This window comes from Amblyomma americanum, chromosome 1, assembly GCF_052857255.1.
Source record: "Amblyomma americanum isolate KBUSLIRL-KWMA chromosome 1, ASM5285725v1, whole genome shotgun sequence".
Classification (NCBI taxonomy): Eukaryota; Metazoa; Arthropoda; class Arachnida; order Ixodida; family Ixodidae; genus Amblyomma; species Amblyomma americanum.
The window spans coordinates 181865115-181877593 of record NC_135497.1 but is presented as its reverse complement, the minus strand read 5'-3'; the positions used below and the strand labels follow the sequence as shown (position 1 = coordinate 181877593).

Here is a 12479-nt window from a genome sequence, read left to right as displayed (position 1 = left end):
GCTCGTCAGCCTACAAATGAGTGCGAGCTGTGTCGCATGGGGATGGAAAAATACACATATAACAATTATGTGGAAGACCTGTACGCTTTTAAGAGTTTTGCAGAGTGGACTGCGACTCGCAAAGAAGGGGTCACTTGGTGACAAGGCCCCTACTTTGCTTTAAATCATTTCGAATGGGTGGTTAGGGTTGGATACGCCGCGTCATTGTTGTCCGTACAAAGTGCTTTAGCTTACAGGCTCGCTAGAGAGCAGTCAGTCGCTCAGTGACAACTGTTGCGTTCCTTCCTTCCATCGATCCTTTGATCGATCTATAGCCAAGCGCCGCGGTTGATTCGGGCGGTTGTCACATGCGCCGCAGTATGGAAATTTCACTTTGCCCGGCAAAGTGGCTGTCACTGCTCTGGTGTTGCGTCGCTGCTTGACCCTTCGAGGGTTAGGCTGCGGAAAGCAAGAAAGAAAAAAGGAAAGGCATTTTTTTTTTCCCGCGCACAGTTTCGCCCCTGCACATTTGGCTGGTCGGCATCATCTGCGAGGTAGCGCTATCTTCTGCCTCATATTGCCAGAAGGCTACAACATTTCGGACAAAAGCCGCTTCCGAGCAGCTGTTGTTTCTTGCCTGGTCTGCTAGACATGCGATCTCCGATTTAATGGTCTGTCCCCGTTGAATATTTTGTGGTACAAAGGGGAAAGTGCCAACATGAGCTAGTGTTGGACGTTGTTGGGCGCTAACGTGTCAATATAGTTCTGTGCAGCGAGGCAGCAAGTCATAGCCGTTGCTGATTGTTTTACGTTGCGAACTGCGTTTTCGCCTTCCTTCATAGGCGTTCGGACATTTTGTAACCAGCATACCTGCCCGGAGGCATCTACGGTTTATTCCGCTGAATCCTTGCCGCAGTTCGTACCACTGAATTGCCGTTCTCGTGAATCCAACCCAAGGGAAGAAGAGAGTTTCACACGCGTGGCTGAGCTGCTTAATTCTCCAGTCATTGCGCACAGTGGACGTGCCTAGAAATCGCGTGCGGAAGCAACGAGACGAAGAAATTGACGCGCAGTTTGTGTGCGCGAGCAGCCATTAATTAGCGGTCGCTCAATCATCCCCTCCCTGGTTTCGCATTACCAGCCCTAAACTTGGGGCCGAACTCGGCGTCGACGGGGCGGCGGTGGGGTGCAGCACTTTCGCGACGATTCTACCGCTCCCCACTTTAAACCGAGGCGTCAATCGTCGCGGTGTGACTTGGTAAACACACTCGTATAATTCATCGCAGCCGGCCTGCCCGACGGTGTTGAGATCTCGCTAGGAGGAGAGCCGCACGCTGTCGAGAGATGAGCGGCGTGCAGAGCGGCTGCTTACGGGCGTTGCTCGGGGCAACGATGATGCACAGCCCATGGCAGAAGCCGCAGCCATTGACGCTGCTGTTATGCACAGTCGAGTGGCTGCAGCGGCAGCGCGTTGCCGGCGCGGAGCCACCTCTCCGTCCGCCAGCGATCGGAGCGAAAACACAACTTGAAATGACTTGACCCAATTCAGGCCTCCTCCCGGTTGCTAGGCGACGGCGGGAACATAATTCACTCTCTTGCATGCCAGAGTCGCCGAGGAAAGATTCCCGGCCAAAGTAGGGCATGGCGACGATATTCGGCGTCCTTTAAAAGGCAAATACACGCGCGCCGGACAGGAGCACGTCTCCTGTATGGCCGCTTCGCCGCGCATCTTTCTTTTTTTTTTCCCCCCCGCTCTTTGTTTGCTCTGCCTCTGTGATCCCATGGCAACGCGGCGAGCCGGACACGCGCAAAAACAAACGCTCCAAGTGATGCCTGCTAGGAAGGGTCTTTTCTGCGTGTGCACGTATGCTGGCTCGCGTTTGTCTGGCCTATTCTTTCTCCGTCGCTTTTGCCTTCGGGTCGGAATGGCTGTGCGGGCGTCGGCCAGCGCCGTTCGAATATTCCGCCACCTTCTCGTCGGGTTGCCGGCTTTCTTTTCTTGTTTCTTTATTATTTTTTTTCGTCGGCGGTTAGGCACCCTGCATGCTATAGCATTTTGGCACCGGCATATTGGCATATTTTGGCACTGGCATATTTGACAGGCACATGCGTGACGAAGGCAAAAAGGGCGAGCGCGTTCGTCTGCTTCTGCTAGCGTGGCTCCGTTTAGCAGCAGACGTAAACGATTAGATCGTTTTTTTCTCTCTCTGCTTTCTGAGAAAGATGTCCACCGTCAGAAGTCGCTCGAGAGGCTGCTCACGTCACAACTGAGCAGATATGTTCGAATTCGCACAGTGAAGTTGCGTGTTTCCGAGTAGTGAGAATGAAAGGAAGAAAGGATACAATCCCGCGCTTTTCATTTGCCCTGGCTTTCGGTAATTGGTCGCTAAGAGCGAGCTTCTCGCCCGTCTCCTCCCATGTCACTCTCCGCAATACTGTATGCATACGCGGAGGGAATCGGCAAATCTTGGCTCCAGAGCTGTGACTTCTTTTGTTATTGATGGGAATGAGAGAGGTTACACTCAAATGCAAGCTTGGAATGCTTTCTTTCTAGGGAGCTCATATCACTTTCTGATATACTCGGGGTGCGCCTAAATTCCACGCGGTTGGGTTGCCCGACAGTGGCGGAACTTCATGACTGTTCCCATGGGCACCCCCTTGCACTTCTGCGCATTTCTCCCCTCTGTTCTGAAGGTTTTCAAGCCTTTCAGAAAAAAAGAATAAAATGGCGATTACACCCCTGAAAATGCGGATGAACGACGCTACTGTTCCCGATTGCGCTTTTGCAATTTCTACATATGCTTTGAATTCTGCTGCCGCGCACGAGTCTGTGACGATCGTGTTTCTCTTTCGGGAGGGTTTCACCGAGTTATTTATGGTGTGAAGAATGTCTTTGCACGGACGTGAGCATTTCGTCGTGCAGCGCGTTTGTGGCCAGCGTCCCTATAACGTCCATCCTCTGTTCGAGCCGCCGCGCTATTGTCGCTCTGGCCTCCCGCATACGTGCAGCGTTAAGAGCGCGGCGCTCCGCATCGGCGGCATCCGTGGCCCTCCGGCAAATCTGATGCTGATGTGCCATGTCGCCGCTGGCGGGTTTATCCTATAACTGTTGCGGCTGCTACTGCGCAAGCGCGCAGGGGACCGCGCATTGTGGTCATTTCAGGATGTTATTTTGAGCAGCAGTTCAAGGGCTCTGGCTGCTTGTTGCGACCGCATGGCGTGTACCTGACAACGACGAAGTTAGCGCGAGACACACCGGCTATGTTTTTTTTTATTAGAGAAGTTTGCAATGAGGCATAAGTTGAAAAAAGGAAGGGGGAAGGAATGCACGGGATTGAAAGTTAAAATAAGGAGTGAAGAACCGTTGCGCTGAGGTAGTCGCAGAGGTTGCTAATGAAACGGTTGTCCATAGTCCACTTCACGTAGTCCCTTTCGCGGTTCCACCGCAGGCCCACCTCCCTGAGGAGCCGTTTTCTGATAGCAGCCGTCGCTGGACGCGTCCACAACCAGTGCCGCACATCAGAAATGTCCGGTGCAGCGCTACAGTGAGGGCACCTGTCAGGTGCTGGCAGATCTTTGGCACGCCACCGATGACGGACAGATGGTGTCAGAGCCGCCCCTGCCCGAATCCGGCGCACGGATACCTCCTCCTGCCGAGTAAGACTACGGGGGAGAGGGTGCGAGCACGGAGGAATTAGAGCGCGTGTTCGCTGGCGCAGAACTTCGCAATCGGAAACATGGGACAGGAACGGATCTGGGGGAAGAGGAGAAGGTGGCGGATCGTCTGATGTATGAAGATGAGTCATAGCATCCGCTTGAATGTTATGTGGATCCTGGGCATGGCAGCGAATCCAGTGTATGCGCACAGGAAATGCATACTTTGCGCAAAGCACATGAATTGATTGTGAAATATGGAATGTCCGCCGAACAGCCTTAAGCTGTTTAAGGGCGGCGCGGGAGTCGGTGTAAATGTGAACTGTATTGAATGTTGGAACGAGCGGAAGGGAAGCAATGGCATTGTAAGTGGCTTGAAGTTCCAATGCCAGGGGAGTGCACGTATCCGCAGTATACGTCGCGCGAGAGTTGAGATGCGGATGAGATGGACTATACACAGCAGTAACTCCCCTCTCTGCAGAATGTGATGCATCCGTGTATAATATGCACCCTTCAGGCAGATACGCTGCTGATACCGACGGGGAAACAGTGGGGCGATTGTCAGTGAGCTGGCAATAGGACCACGGTGGAAGTGTCTTTAAACGAAGAAGTTGGAGAGACTGTTTCCGAGCTCTATTTAACAGCTAACGCTGTTAATTTAATTTAATTTAATTTAACAGCTGGCGCTGTGACAAACAAACAAACAAACACTTTCCTATTTGGGTGGCCGAGCAGTTACCAGCAGCAGCTATGCCTGCATCACATGTTGGAAAAATGCTTCCTTTTGGTCAAATGCTTCCTTTTGGTTGTTCATCACGAAATGCAACGAGAAAGCGAAATTCTGGCGGTGCAACGTAAGGCGAATAAGCGGGCGCGGCACTAGTTCAAAGCCGCAAGTGCTGACTGCTTCTTGGGAGAGACTCTGCGGCGGGGTGCGTTGTCCCGAAGAGTTAATGACTCCTCGCTCCTGCTTTTTAGGACGTTTCCTCTCAGTGGCGCTATTCGGCACCGAGTGCCCCGCGTTTCTGAGGAAATCGACCAGCCGAATTCCCTCGGAGTTATCGAAGACGGAGTCCAGGGCCTTCCCCGCAGGCGCCCACTGTCGGGTCGTTTTGGATGTGGAAGGTGCTTCCGTTGTTTTGACCTTTGCTTCGTTAGTTAGCCAGGCTTCATTTCGTCTAACATATCGATCCAAGAAAGCCTTCCGGCTGGTGTGAATACGTTTCAGGGCTGCAATCACCAAGCTTTGTTACACGTACATATGCGCCGTTGTCCGATTCCGCGGCGCTCCTTTCGCGGAAACCTTCGTTACGGACAGCGGCATGCACCCGTTCATGTGCCATGCCCGCTTGTCTTGATATCCGTCGCAAGGTAACTTCGACAGCCTTCCTTACTGAGGTTGTGAACAGAGGCCACATTTTCTGCCGTCGTCGCACGTTTAGGATCACCAGCACGGTGCTCATCTGAGATGGACTGCCGTCCTCTATTCAACGCACCCCCTCTCTATCTCTTTGCTGTTTCTTAACGTCTCACACATCTTGCAATCTTCCTTCTGTGTCCGCGCAGGTCACATGTGTCGCTCGCCGTTAAATTGAAAATGAAAATTGCTTTTGAGGAAAGGAAATGGCGCAGTAACTGTCTCACATATCTCGGCGGACAATCGAACCGCGGCGTAAGAAAGGGATAAAGGAGGGATTGAAAGAAGAAAGGAAGAGGTGCCGTAGTGGAGATCTCCGGAATAATTTTGACCACCTGGTGATTTTTAACGTGCACTTCCGAAACGCGGCCGCCGCGGTCGGGTTCAAACCCGGGTACTCCGGCTCAGTAGCCGAGCGCTCTGACCACTGAGCCACCCAAAAACGCAACCGCACGCACCAAACACGCTGTTTTATTAGTCACGAGGGCACGACATAAATACGCTCTTATTTACAACGATATCAAATGGCAAATGAAGCTACCGACGATGGCGGCCGCTGTGACAGGAAGCCGGATGTAACTAAACATGATGTGGCTCCGCGTCATCTCTTGCAGCGCCGCTGAGTGGCTGAAGAGTTTTGCGACATGATGTGACGTCGCTAATGTCGGTCAGGGAGCGCTGATCCAACCATGTCCCTTACGACGTGGTTGGGGGGGCTCCGCTACTTTGGTTGTACCAAAGCCGGTCGCTTGACTTTCGCGTCTCGCCGACATGTGAACGCGCCTTTACGACAGTCCGTTGTCCTAATCACGCACGCGGGAGGACTCCCCTCCCCCTTGAGACTGGGACTCATCTGCCCACTTTGGCGTGGTCACTGTCGTGTAGCACGCTCGAAGTTCCCGAGCTCTATTCCCGCAGCAATTCTCCCAGCACCGACGGTGCGCTGCACCCCCACTGCGTCGCACGGCTGGCTGTTGTCGTTGCGGCTGCAGGAAGAATGAAAAGGAAAGTGGCCTGCCGACTGGATCAAGCTGAGCCACAATCGCTGCCACGTGCAGACAGGAGGAGAATTAAAGGAAAGATTGAAAGACGAGACGCGCGTCGCAACAACTGCGAATAATAATAATCATAATTGGTTTTTGGGGAAAGGAAATGGCGCAGTATCTGTCTCGTATATCGTTGGACACCTGAACCGCGCCGTAAGGGAAGGGATAAAGGAGGGAGTGAAAGAATAAAGGAAGAAGAGGTGCCGTAGTGGAGGGCTCCGGAATAATTTCGACCACCTGGGGATCTTTAACGTGCACTGACATCGCACAGCACACGGGCGCCTTAGCGTTTTTCCTCCATAAAAACGCAGCCGCCGCGGTCGGGTTCGAACCCGGGAACTCCGGATCAGTAGTCGAGCGCCCTAACCACTGAGCCACCGCGGCGGGGACAACCGCGAAACGACGACGGTGGTTTAGGAACAGATACACCCGGTGACAAGGAGCCCTCACTTTATTGATGAGAGCTCCTATATCCCAGCCCCGTAAGGCCAGGAAGCCACCCCCGGTTGGGCTGGTTTGCGGGAGTGACGCATCGGCCAATGTCAAGCGACTAGCCTGGGAAGCAAGCTCGCAGCTCGGCCACGTCGCCACGTCCGCGAACCATGCGACTCCGCCTTGAAGCCGCGGTTAGCGAAAGTGGCCACCGAACAGTACGCCATGGGGAGACGCGTAGCGCCGAGGCACTGAGAGTCTGAGGCCCACAAGCAAACCGCGAAAATACTCACGACGGCCTCACACTTGCTTTTTTCCTTTGCGTTAGCAAGCCACTGCGGTGGCTCAATGGTTATGCATGGTGCTCGGCTGCTGACCCGAAACACGCGGGTTCGATCCCAGCCGCGGCGGTCGCATTTCGATGGAGGCGAAATGCTAGAGAGACCCGTGTACTGTGTGACGTCAGAGCACGTTGAAGAACCCCAGGCGGTCGAAATTTTCCAGAGCTCTCCACTATGACGTACTTCAGAGCCTGAGTCGCTTTGAGACGTTAAACCCCATAAACCATCTTTTGCATTAGTTGACCTTGGCAGTAGTAAAGGCGTAAAATTGTATGAGTGGCTCATAAGCTTTGCCTGTATAAACGCTTGTTCACATTGTGGCTTCAAACGCCATGTATATGCGTGCATCGATATGTTTGCCTGCTCGTGCAATTTCAGAAACTGCACCGGCCTCAACCGTCCCGCTCCGAGGCCATGTGCAGCACCCATCAGCTGCAGTCTAATGAAATAAAACTACAACCACACTACTCAAGCCCATTGGAAAGCCTTTACGTTTACTAGTCCGAATTTAAACATATGAATCTGAGTGCCGCGGAATGCGTTCATACTTCTAGCCAGCCACCTTCACCGCCATCATCAAGTGACGACGTCCTGTCCTCTGCCACGCCGTGCCCGAAAGGTAGCAGTTTCTGCGCACGAAAATCGCTGTAGTCGAAACTGTACCGATGCGTTCGTTGCCTGGTACTATCGATCATCGCTTGGAAGACGCATGCATCGTCCACGGTCTTAGCACATGCGCATACTTGCGTCAAGAAATACCCAGCTTTCACCTTGACACAAAGAACGAAAAACAAAAACAAACTGCGAGGCCCAGTCTCGGTTACTTGAGCCAAGGTCAGCGACATGTAACAATGAGAAAGTTGGGCGCAATACTCGCGCTGTCTGCGGCGGCCCCGCCAGATTGCCCGCTTCCCTCGACGGAGCCGTCCACCTGTTGCCGCCTCGGTCGCAGCCGTCGCCCGAGGGGCGAAAGGCGCAGCACCGTCCGCGTCGGCTCCGCTGACCGAGAGACCGCGGGGCCACTTTCTCGCCGGTGCTTCCGCCCGCGGAGCCGCGTTCCGGTTCAGGTAATGGGGCGTCCTTCTGGCCAGGATTGTTTCAGCCGCGTGTCCCGCGCGCAGGGGGGGAAAGGTCGCCGCGGCAACTGTTACGTGGCCAGCGCGCGCCGTTTTTCCCCCGGCGGGTTACGCCGCCGCTATTTCCAGCCGCGGCAGCAGCGTCTGCCCAGCGCGCCACGCCGTCTGCGATCGCCGCCTAATTGTACGCCACCTATGGCTGCGCTGCGCGTCCGGCGAGGAGAGGCTGCCATCGCCACGGGGCTCTGTGCTTTCGCGGTGGCTCAGTCGCGCACTGCGAGATCATGTAAAGGAAACGGAAATCAACGCGAAGTATAACTGCCGAGCAATGCTCCACCGCACTGTGCATGCTCCATCGCGCAAGGCTTCACATGCCGGAAAGCATGGCAAACGCAGCCCAAAGGAGGCTATGGTGTGTACCACGCATTTGCTGTCATACTTATGTGGAACTGTGTGTGACCGTCCCTTTTCCCTAACTCATGGCATGGCTTCTGTTCTCATCGCGGGGCTGCTGCGGGTAACCATGTCGTGGTCCTAATTATTTCACCAACAAGCTGTTGTCGGCTGAGCTGATCAAACGCACGAAGAGTTCATAATTTTATTCTCCGCGTTACAGCGTTCGCTTTTTCCTCGCCAACCCCCCCCCCCCCCCCCAAAAAAAAAAAAAATCTAAAGAAAGGAGGGGAGCGGGGGGCCGTTGGGGAGAGAGGACGTCTGGCTTTCTGATTTTTCTGACTCAGTAATTGTCGTGGCGTGTCCGCGCCCCCGAGAACAGTGCGAACGCGACCACCAGGATTATTCGCCGCCAGCGATGCTCCTCGACTTCCACTTTGGTAAGGTCTCAGAAATCTGGGTCAACTCTTGCGTGCTGACGAGTGATTTACGTTGGCGATACGTACGCGATATACTCTAATACGTTAGCAAACTGCTTAGCAAATACATTAGCTTTCTGTTGCCGTCTTTCGTTTAACGACGCTGTTAGAGCATGCGCCATAGTCGCAGGCTGCCCCATTCGCTTCTATTTCTTTGCGTTTCTTTTTGCCGCACTTTTGGCGCTGCTGCAAGGTATGGGCAAATTAACGCGACTACCGTCGCCGCGTCGACGTTGCTGTACAGCGCTTCAAAGTGTGCTTTCTGTAAAAAGTTTTCAGCTATCCCTGTCGGCACTTTCCCTTGTCCTTTTGTCTATAGGAATAGTTACCGTAATGCTCTGTCATCTGCTTTGTAGCGTTCCCTAGCTTTTGTGTCACATTTCCCATAATACAGCGGCGCTGGTTGCGGCATAGCAAGGACAAGCACTAACAGAAAAAAAGGCTAGGTGGAGAGGAAGGCCTCATCGGTCATGTTTGGAACAGTCTGTGTGTCTTTTATAGTCGCCAGTGCTGATGCCTTTGATATATGTCTGGAGATTTTTTTTTTGTTTTTTGTGATGGATCAATCTTTTATCTCCTGTACTCATGTGGATTTCAGTAGATTTTTTGTTGCGCGCCAGAACTGTACTTCAATGGATATTACCTCCTGCTTTCTTTCCGTGTTGAACGTGTTCGAAATTCGCCTGCCGTTGTGTCCCGTGCTTTCTTTCCCCTGTGAACGTGATAACTGAAACACCGGCTTTTGCTGCCGGGGACCGCATCTACGCACCCATTCGCCTGTAATAATGGCCTGTATTTAGAGAGCTTTAGCATAACGCAATTAGGATCTTCGCCTCCGTCTTGACGTCCCGTCTGTTCTGCGCCAGGTAGTGATGCGCTGTGACGGAACGCTCCCCGTGCACTACCTCGGACGCTTAACAGCTGGGCGCCCCACCCCAGCTGTTGTGTGGAAAGTGTTGTGCGCATGTGTTTTTTATTTTTATTTTTATCATTTTCTGTACACGCGCACGACCTGGACAACTTTATTTTGACTCTTTGTAAATAGTGTATATATGACCTCTCCCTATGTCCTTTCTTGCTGTCCCCTCACCTCTTTCATTTCCCTTCTTCATACTGCCTTCTATCCTTTATTTCCGCTGCCCCAACTCAGGTGCCGCCGATACAGTGATGGCAGATGCTGGGGTGAGCAAAAATCTTTTAACTTCCTTTTTATTATATTTTTGATTAAACACTTACTACTACTACTACTACTCCGTCTTTGTATAGGTAAGCGCTCGCTCCTGTCGCTTACACCTTTCGCCAGCGTCAACACCTGAGTACTTTTATGAGCCGCGTTGAAGGGGAATTGAAAGAGTGCGAGCAAGCAAAGCATATCTCAGCAATGCCCATGCACACCCTCGCTTGTGAGGGATGACCTCGCGAGCGGAAAACGCTGATAACCAGCACAACAAGCACGTGCCCTAGCGCTGGCCCAACCATACAAAGCTGCATGGACATATCATGTCTGAGGATAAGAAGTCCCTATAGCAAAATGCAGGGGCGCCGAAGATTTTGTAACTGGCTTCCGTATGCCGCCCGCGGTGATGGGTATTCTCGCTACGGTGTACTTTCGGAAAGTGTACGGAATGGGCGGTTTCTCACTGACCAATACTCGGTTGCGTAACACGCGGACGCGAGGCGAACTGCGCTGTGCAGCACCGGGCGCTACGAGCAGCTTTTCTCTGGCGAGCTGACCAAACCAGGAAGCTCGTCTGCCGGCGTAGTTGAGTCGCCACGGCTTCTGCCAGCCAGCGCGCGAGGGGAGAATGCCTTATTAATGTGGACGCCTCGGAGAAGCGGCGCCCAGGTCCTTCCTTTCTGTCTTTTTCTTTCTTTTTTTTTATCTCCTTCCCCTTCTCGCGCAGCGAGGAGTTTCGGTTCCACGCCGTCGCTATCGGTGTTCTTGACCTCGTTGGGCATGTCGCTGTACACACACCGACAGCGCGGTTGCATCGACAGCACTCGCCGAATGCGTTTTCTTATTTGCGCGCGTTCTTGTCCCCCTTTACGAGAGCCGAGAATAAACGTTTACATAGTTTCAACACGCGTACAGGAACGGCCTACTTGCGGCGCACGCGCGACGTCGCCGCCCCTTGTTTCGCCGAACACTTGCGCCCCGCGCGCCTGCCGGGAACACGCGCCCGTGGCTGGCTGCGCCGGGGATGCCCGCACCTGCGCGCGCGCCGGGCTTCAGCTGGAGCCGAGGCCGCCTTGCGCGGGGTCCCTTTTTTTGTTTGTTTCTGCCTTCCCTGTTTGTGACAGGTGCGAGAGCGACAACGGCAAGCGCGTGCTGCCTTTTGGCGCGCGCTAGTAATGAGAAAAGCACGAACAACAGCAACGCCAACGATGAAACAGAGCTGCAACGACGGAATTGCGTCTGCCCGGATCGCTATTCGGGCGCATTTATTTGCCACACAGCTTCTGAATTATTAACGAGCGGCCTGACTCGGCTTGCACGTGATCATGTGGTGGTGGTGCCGCGGCCGCAGGGCACACAAACTTCTGATGGTTTGGACGCGCATCGTGCTAATAATGCGGTCGCTGTCGTTAGCGTCGGCCGTGAGGCCGAGGACTTTGCACCAACCGCTGATGTGACGTTACTGCGGACAGAGTTACTGTCAGCATGAGGGGTAAGTGCTCGAACCCGTTGAGCTCGTTACGATAAAGCGGGCGCACAACGCGCACGATATAAACATTTTTTTTTATGCTTACGAATTGATTTTGGGCCGTAGGTTCGTCCCATAACCAGTTAAGGGCTTGGGTCTACCTTCATGCCCGAACATATTGCCGGCCCCGTGCTTCCGCGAGGTTGGCTCGCAGTCCAGCGGCTATTGCGCTCGCTTTACAGGGCTCGCGTCCGCGTGGTTTTTATGTAAGGATGGCTCCCCTCACGCGCAAACACTGTTCCTATCCTTTGGTGTGGAAGGGACAAAATAAAGGAAACTGTACCGCTGAACGGGCGTAGCGCTAACTCCGTATGCTGGCGTTTTCTGCTAGTAGACCGCTCTCAACCGCGGAGCTGTTAACATTACGCGACCTCTCGCCGCCAGCGATACGAAGCGGCGCGGCCTTGCTCGACCGCTGGAAATCGTCGCGAGAGAAATTCTCCGCTGGGCGCCCAAAGCTAGGCTGCTTGGACGACGGCGCGCAGTGTTCTTCCCGCCGCGATCTCCTTTCGACAGAGCGTTCTTATTGACATAGCCGTACAGCGCGATACCGGTGCACGCCGTTCGATATGTGCGAGAGTGCTCTGCTGCTCGCGGAGACATGGGAATAGAGAAATAAGTTGGAAGAAAACAGAAACGACAAAAAAAAAGCCTGTACGACGTCGCGTCTTGCGCTCATATTGATTGCGAGACGTTCGGAGAAAACATTTTGATATACGGATTCGTAATAAAAGCCCTTCTCAGAATGTTGGAATACTCAGATAAATAGAAGCGACAAACGCGAGCGGCTGCAGAAAGCGAACAAAGAAACGCAGCGGCATAAAGTGGAAAACTACTTCTATTTCCCGCTCTCGCCCTTTCCCGCTTCATTGCTGCGCGGCCTCGGGCTCCTGTTATTCGTCTGCCCCCTCGCCGCCGCCTCCTCGCTCTTTCGTCAAATAGTTATGTGCACAGATA

General features: G+C 53.5%; 1 protein-coding gene across 9 annotated transcripts in view; it reads left to right on the top strand.

The window, feature by feature from the left end:
- The window catches only part of LOC144114302 (TOX high mobility group box family member 3-like), a 460828-nt gene that overhangs the window by 307809 nt on the left and 140540 nt on the right, over window positions 1–12479 (top strand). The window lies entirely within an intron of this gene.